The sequence below is a fragment of the Zonotrichia albicollis genome, chromosome 7, assembly GCF_047830755.1.
Source record: "Zonotrichia albicollis isolate bZonAlb1 chromosome 7, bZonAlb1.hap1, whole genome shotgun sequence".
NCBI classification, from domain to species: domain Eukaryota; kingdom Metazoa; phylum Chordata; class Aves; order Passeriformes; family Passerellidae; genus Zonotrichia; species Zonotrichia albicollis.
In genome coordinates, this window is record NC_133825.1 from 11,138,577 (window position 1) to 11,145,273 (window position 6,697).

Genomic DNA, 6,697 nt, shown 5'->3' on the forward strand with positions numbered 1-6,697 from the left:
CCTTGTAAAAGTGTTCTCATGAAAATCATATGTAAAAGTGGAGTCTTCATATTATATCAAAACCTCAGTAACTTTGTTATGGGATAATATAATCCTATTTCTCTTACAGACCTATAATGTCATTATGTAAATGGCTATACAAAGCCATGATTGTATCAACTAAATGAAATTGTTGTGTAAGACAGTTGCCAGCCTCTGCAAATGAGGCTTTTCAGCACTGTAATACCAGAAAGTTTCCTCCTATAATGCTAGAGGTAATATTAACATTGTTGATTCCTGTGGCATTTTTTACTTTGAGGTTTATCACAATTAACCTTGAAGAGCACAGGACCAAAAAAATAATAAATCTGTGGAAGTTGCATCATGCAGTGAAATTTGTAATAATATTTAGACTCCTCTTATGTTCTACACTCCCTTGACTTTATTAGAAATTTAGAAATCCTCATAAATTTGCTGGCCAGTTTACTTGGTCAAAAATAGCTCCTTATAATCTAAACTCTCTTGGGTACTTTAAAAAAATTAGGCTGTAGGCCTCATAAAAATTTTCAGCTGAAGTTTTGACTGGGTCACTTTGACGTGGAAAAATGTAATTCTTATGTCATAACTATCTTTTTGAAGTTATATGAACCAATAGATGAACCATGAACCTCAGAAAAGGACACATACTTTCTTTCTGAACTCAGCCTAATTTTTGGAGTGCAGAGTAACGGAAGATGCAAATCGTTTAAGACACACAAGCAATAGTTTGAGGGCAGTAAAAGTGCCATAAGAATATTTCCAATTAGCTGTCTCCTGAATTAATGGCATAAAGCTGTTACAAGACAGTGCTATTAAATAAACTGGCAAAATTTTGCGACAAACTTCAGTTAATGATCCTGTAAAATCATGACCCTCGATGCAGATATTTTTAGCCTATTACATCATTAGCTATTCTTAAATTTCTAACTTATCTCTGCCTTTGTGCTGGTTTTACTTTGAATGCATTTCATTTTCTACATAGTAGTCAGTGCGCAGCCATACTTTATGCTGAAAAAAAGGCCACACATGAAGTTCAGATTTTTGTACAATTCTGCAGCTGACCTGTAACCAGCAGTGTGCAACGTCTGCTGTGCTAAAAATGCTGGCCAGGGGACTGCACCCACTCTCCTGGGTTGAAAAATGTCTCCATCTCCAAAAAGGCAAAGAGATAGATCTTTACAATAAAGTCTCAAACATGTGAATGAGCTTGTCCACAGTAATGGTTTAGAGAACCATGAGCACTCTCATGGCACTAGCTGTGAAGTGTCCAGTACTCATTATTCCACTGCCTTTTGGGCACTGTTTTCCACTTTGTTTTCTCCTCTTTACAGACCCTCATTTTCTCATCTCAAAACTGTGTGTTACAGAAATACCCTTTAAGGAAGGACACAGAAGGGTAAAAAGAGATCTAAGATACCCCAAAGTGACTATTCCAGCAATCCCAGGTGCTTAAAGGACTGTAGGCTCCACAGTCTGAGGCAAATGGAGGCAATATTACAGACAAAATGAGAATGTATGACCTCCTTCTCCCTCAGCAGAAGTTATTGTTTGGGTTTTACACAAGAAAAGGAAAACTGAATATGCGTGCCTGACATCAAACCAGTCATAAGCAATACTGCTATTTTACTTTAACACAATTTACTTACTGACATGGGAAAAAGGAAGACATGCCACTGCATATTGAACAATAGCAGAGAAAAATCTTACTCAAATATTTGCCTTCACAGCATTTTAGTAGTAGTATTTCGTGGTAATCACATATCCTCTGAACAGAGAGAGACATAATTCTCTCCCAGGATTTTCCTGGGAAGCTGTGAGAAGGCTCAGAGAAAACAATTCTTATCTCTACTTGCTGCACCTGTTGTTATGCACCTGTGGAATGTGTTACAGAGATTATTTACCAAAGAGTGATTTCTTAATTGGACTCTGGTGATGGTGTTTGGATTGATGGCCAATGAGGTCAAAGCTGTATTGGACTGCTTGGCATGGGCAATGGGTTTTTCATATAGTACAGGAGAGTGTAGCAAGAATAAAGTGATTGATCAGCCTTCTGCAACCATGGAGTCAATGCTCATCATTCCCCAGTGGGGACTGCTGCTACTACAGTATTTTAACCATGAATACTATCTCCCTAGCAGATCTGAAAAAGTCTCCTGAATTCTGTCAGGGCTATCATTTCCATAAAGGTCATCAAATGAGGCCTTACTTTCTTGTTTTGTTATCAAACAGGTAGCACCAGAGAAGTGATAAATAAACATTCCCTTGTAGATAGTACTCCTGCTATGGTACTGTTGTTGTCCTTTTTTACTTACAAGTTAGGCAACACAACAGAGAAATCACACCTTTCTCTCATGTGGCTTGCACATTTTTATGTTCTTGTGGCAGCAGCCAATTTTGCTATTGCCACAACTTCCCATCCTCCAGCTAACGTTTACTAAGTAGCCCCTCATTCCCCCCTAATCACCAGATGTGGTGTTCATGTTTCCAGTCCCATACCACACAGGATTCATGTTTCCAATCCCGTGCCACACTCTGTTATCTACAGATGTTTGTGGAAACAGATAACAAAAAAATAAATTCAAATCATGCAATTCTACAGACAAGCCTTCCTGACAGTTAAAAGAAATCTACAGGCACCTCCAGTAAAAAATATTTCACAAAATAAAGTTACTAATGTGTAAACGAATATTAGATTGAAGAAAACCAGTTGAGAAATAGAGAAGGAGGAAGGAAAAACTAAGCACCAAAAAACAGAGCTTATGGAAAGTCAAACTTACTTTGTTGTAAGCAAATGCAAATTACTAACTGAAATATAAAAATGGTCTGAAACAAGTAATGGAAATTTCAGATTTTTCTCATCACAGGGAAAGTATGAAAGATGATGCATTTCTTAAGAAAGCATTGTGATTGCAGTGTCAAGACCTCAGTGTCAACAGTGCCTCCCAGCCCTCCTTTTCATAAGACAGGTAGCTAAAAAGCCAAAAAGCCAGAAGGGAGGACCACTACAGAGCTCTGCCTGCAGTTTGGCAGTCAGAGTACTTCCAAGAAAGCCTGGATGTCTTGAGACCAGAAGAATTTTGAATCTCAGCCCTCAGAGCATGGCCCATAACTCTCTAACCCCAAAACAGCCCATGTGCAGGCTCAGACCCAGAGCTGAAAGCCCAGGCTCTGCGGCACATCAAGAGTTCAGCAGGTTAAATAAAAAATGTTGGCGAGTAAAAAGCAACCTTCTTTAGAAAATTTTCAGTCTACTTGAAGAACAACCCTGACAAGAAGGTGATAACCTCAACTCCTTTATGCCAGGAAGGAAAGTCCTCAAAGCTAGGCCCAGCAAAGTGACCCAGCCCCATTAGAACAGCTCTGATGTCATTTTAGTGATGTCAAGGCACATTGAAGCTGCCAAAGAACCCACAGAACCATGCACCTGCCCAACCCCCTGCAGGCTTCCCATGCTTCTGAGATGTGGCCAGGGTTATGGGAACACACCTGGGCAGCTGCTATGCCGTTCACTTATCAGTGACAATGTTACGCTTCCAGAAGATTACAAAGCAAAAATAGATCCATTAAACAGCCCCCAAGCAAGCTTTCAAACCATGCATGGTATTGGGACATCTCTAACCAAATAAATAGTACCTTTTCCCCACAAACTGGTAACCTTAGGACACTGACAAGTAAAAATATGGTGATGTTAAATTTCTAGCAATGCACATATCACTGTTATTCAAAGCACTGCGTACCAGTGATTCGCACTACTCCAACAGGTCAGCTTTGCCTGCACACACACATGCACATACACAATTCTCTCCACAAAAAACTGGCAGACCCAGTCATGGAAACATTGAAGGTCAGGTAGGGGCTGGGTATAGGGCTCTCGGCAACCTGATCTGAACAAAGATGTCCCTGCTCGTTGCAGGGAAGTTGAACTACATGACCTGTAAAGGTCCTTTCCAAATCAAACTATTCTATGAAAAAACCTGCCAGCTGGGACACCACAAGACTTCTTTCAGCAACTGGAACATAGCTTGTGTCCCTTGGCTATTCTCCAGCCCCCTTCCATTCTCCTCCTCTTATGTCCAATCCAAAATAAGCAGTAGGCAAGTCTTTATTGGCATGTTGAGGCTAATGAATGCAATTATCAAGGCAGAGTAGCATTATCTCCTGCAATTTATAGTTGTTTATGTAATTTGGAAATCTATTTTTAAAAGTCAACCCTTTGCTGCTGCTGACACCTATCCAAGCTGAATGCTATGAAGAGGTACGACCTCCTCACTTATCTCACTTCTTTAATAATGTCTAATCTTGCAAAAGAAGTTTTGCTGTTTCCACAGGAGTACATGCCTAGCAATCATTATTCCAAAAACATATCTTACTGATATAATTCTTTTTACTTCACAGAAGTTTAAAAATACAAGTAAAGGTCATATGCTAATTTGACATTTCAAAATCACACTCAAACCTGAAGATTCATAAAAGTTTGATTATGACACTTGATGTACTCCATGTATAGAAAAAGCTTAAAATTACTTCTTTTTGTAATGCAACTGAGTTTTTTTGCAATAACACATAATGTTAAAAGGCTTTAAATAGTAGAGAATACCTAGCCAAAGAAACTTTTACCATTGTCCTGCTAAAACAACAACAGATGTACCAAACAACATACTTTCTGAAAATTCTTCAGTAATCACAGTTGTCACTTGTTGTCACAAGAAGAATTTAGAGCTTAAAAAACCCTTTTAATTTGTTAATGTTGTAAGTAAAATACACACTCCACCAATTTTTTATTTGAATGTGTGATGCTAGAATACTAAAGAAAATCCCATTTAAAATGGGGGAAACAACCTTACAATTTCTTAGGAACACTGAAGATGTGCATAATACCTAGACTGATACTTATTAAATACACCTTTAATATCTCATTACCATCCTGTATTCCTCCATCCTTATCTTCTCCCTTTTTCTTTCATTTCTTACCAACTTTGTAAACTCTTCAGAGCAAGTTTGCGTTTTTATACAGGGCTTGACACAACATAGAGCATTGTACGCTCTGAGCAATTGACATATATAACATAAAAGGAAACCAGATCTTAAATTGTCCTGTTATATTACCTGGTTTCACTTATCACTGATATGCAGATTCTGCCTCAGAAGAATCTTTTGACAGACACGGAACAATCTGATGGCTGGTTAGGAACAGCTGGGGTCTTGGAGACCTACAAAAGTGTAAGGGGCTATTTAAATTATGAATTCAGCATAACAGGTAAATAATTATGTTTAAAAGATGACCCTATCACCTCAAACTATCAACTGCTAATACCACCATGGGATTTCCAAGTTAGCAAGTTTTCTCCTCCAAATTTTCTCCTCCTGAGAAAATGCAATGGTTTCAGGATGGCTGCAGATGTGGAACATCACTTCTGTCATATTCACAAGGTTTTATTCATGGCCAGAGCAGTGGAAAAGCAGCAAACAGGTGTCCAAGGCATAATTTTGTAACTATTTAGGACAGGATCAGATATGACAAATTCCAATCTTAAACTTTTGACTTAATCTGAGAAGCTTAGAACCTGCCTGCACAAGTCCTCTACATACAAGCCATACTTAGGAGGCTGGATTCCCAGGTGCTGGAAGTTCACCTGTTTAGTGGTGAACACAGTGATGGCAGGTTAACAGCTGGGCTTGATCTTAGAGGTCTTTTCTAATCTTAATTATTCTAGGACTCTAGAAAGCCACTGTTTGCAAAGGGACTCCACAGAAAAGACAAATCAATTCTTAAAGAGCCTAAAGAAGGTTATTCCCTTAGAAGGGTTCTGCTGCTTAGCTCGAAGGAGAAAGGTGGCTTCTTGATCCCTAATATTGTTCATCTATCTTTTAGTTGGAATTAAAAAGATAATCTGGAATTGTTCATAGCAGCGGATGTGGAACAGACAACATTGTCATTTCTTGTGCTGTTTTGTAGAGTACAAGGGGTAAACAAGATAAGTGCAGCAGTTATCATTTATTACATGCTTAAGTCCCATACATCATTTACTACTGGATGAGAGCATCTTGGGAGGGCAGGGGAATTCTGACTGGGAAAGCAGAAGCTCCAGGTAGGAATGTCTTCTAAAACTAAAAGCAAATAAAGAATCGCCTATCCCTTGTAGCTGTAGGTAAGATTGCTTACATATTTGTAGGGGGATAGAACATAAGTAAGTAAAGGTAGTGTAGAAAGTAATCTTACCCCCTAAAGAGTTGCAGCTGAGCCAATTATTAGAGATTGGGAACAGGCCTGATGTTAACAGGCCACAGCTGTAGCCAATAAGCAGAGTGTTATAAAAGAGTGGCTTGGTTGGCTGAGGGGAACTGGAGTCAGTTGGCTGCTGTGAGGACAAGGAAGAGTCAGTGCCTAGAGGGGCTATCTACAAGGAACATCAAAGAGCTATGAAACTCCAGCAATATGGAGCCCTTGCAGTGTAATGACAACACATACTGACACTTTAAAAGGTAGACTAAATAAAAACATGCAGCAAGAAACATTTCCCTGGGAAACTACTTCCACTGTTACGTTATCTACTTATTTTGAGTATATGTTTAACTGTGGGGGGAGGGGAAAAAAGCATTTTCTTTGTTTTATTAACTCCACTGCTCCAATAGGCAAAACATGGAATTGAATAGTAATATAGAAACTAGAAATAAGACA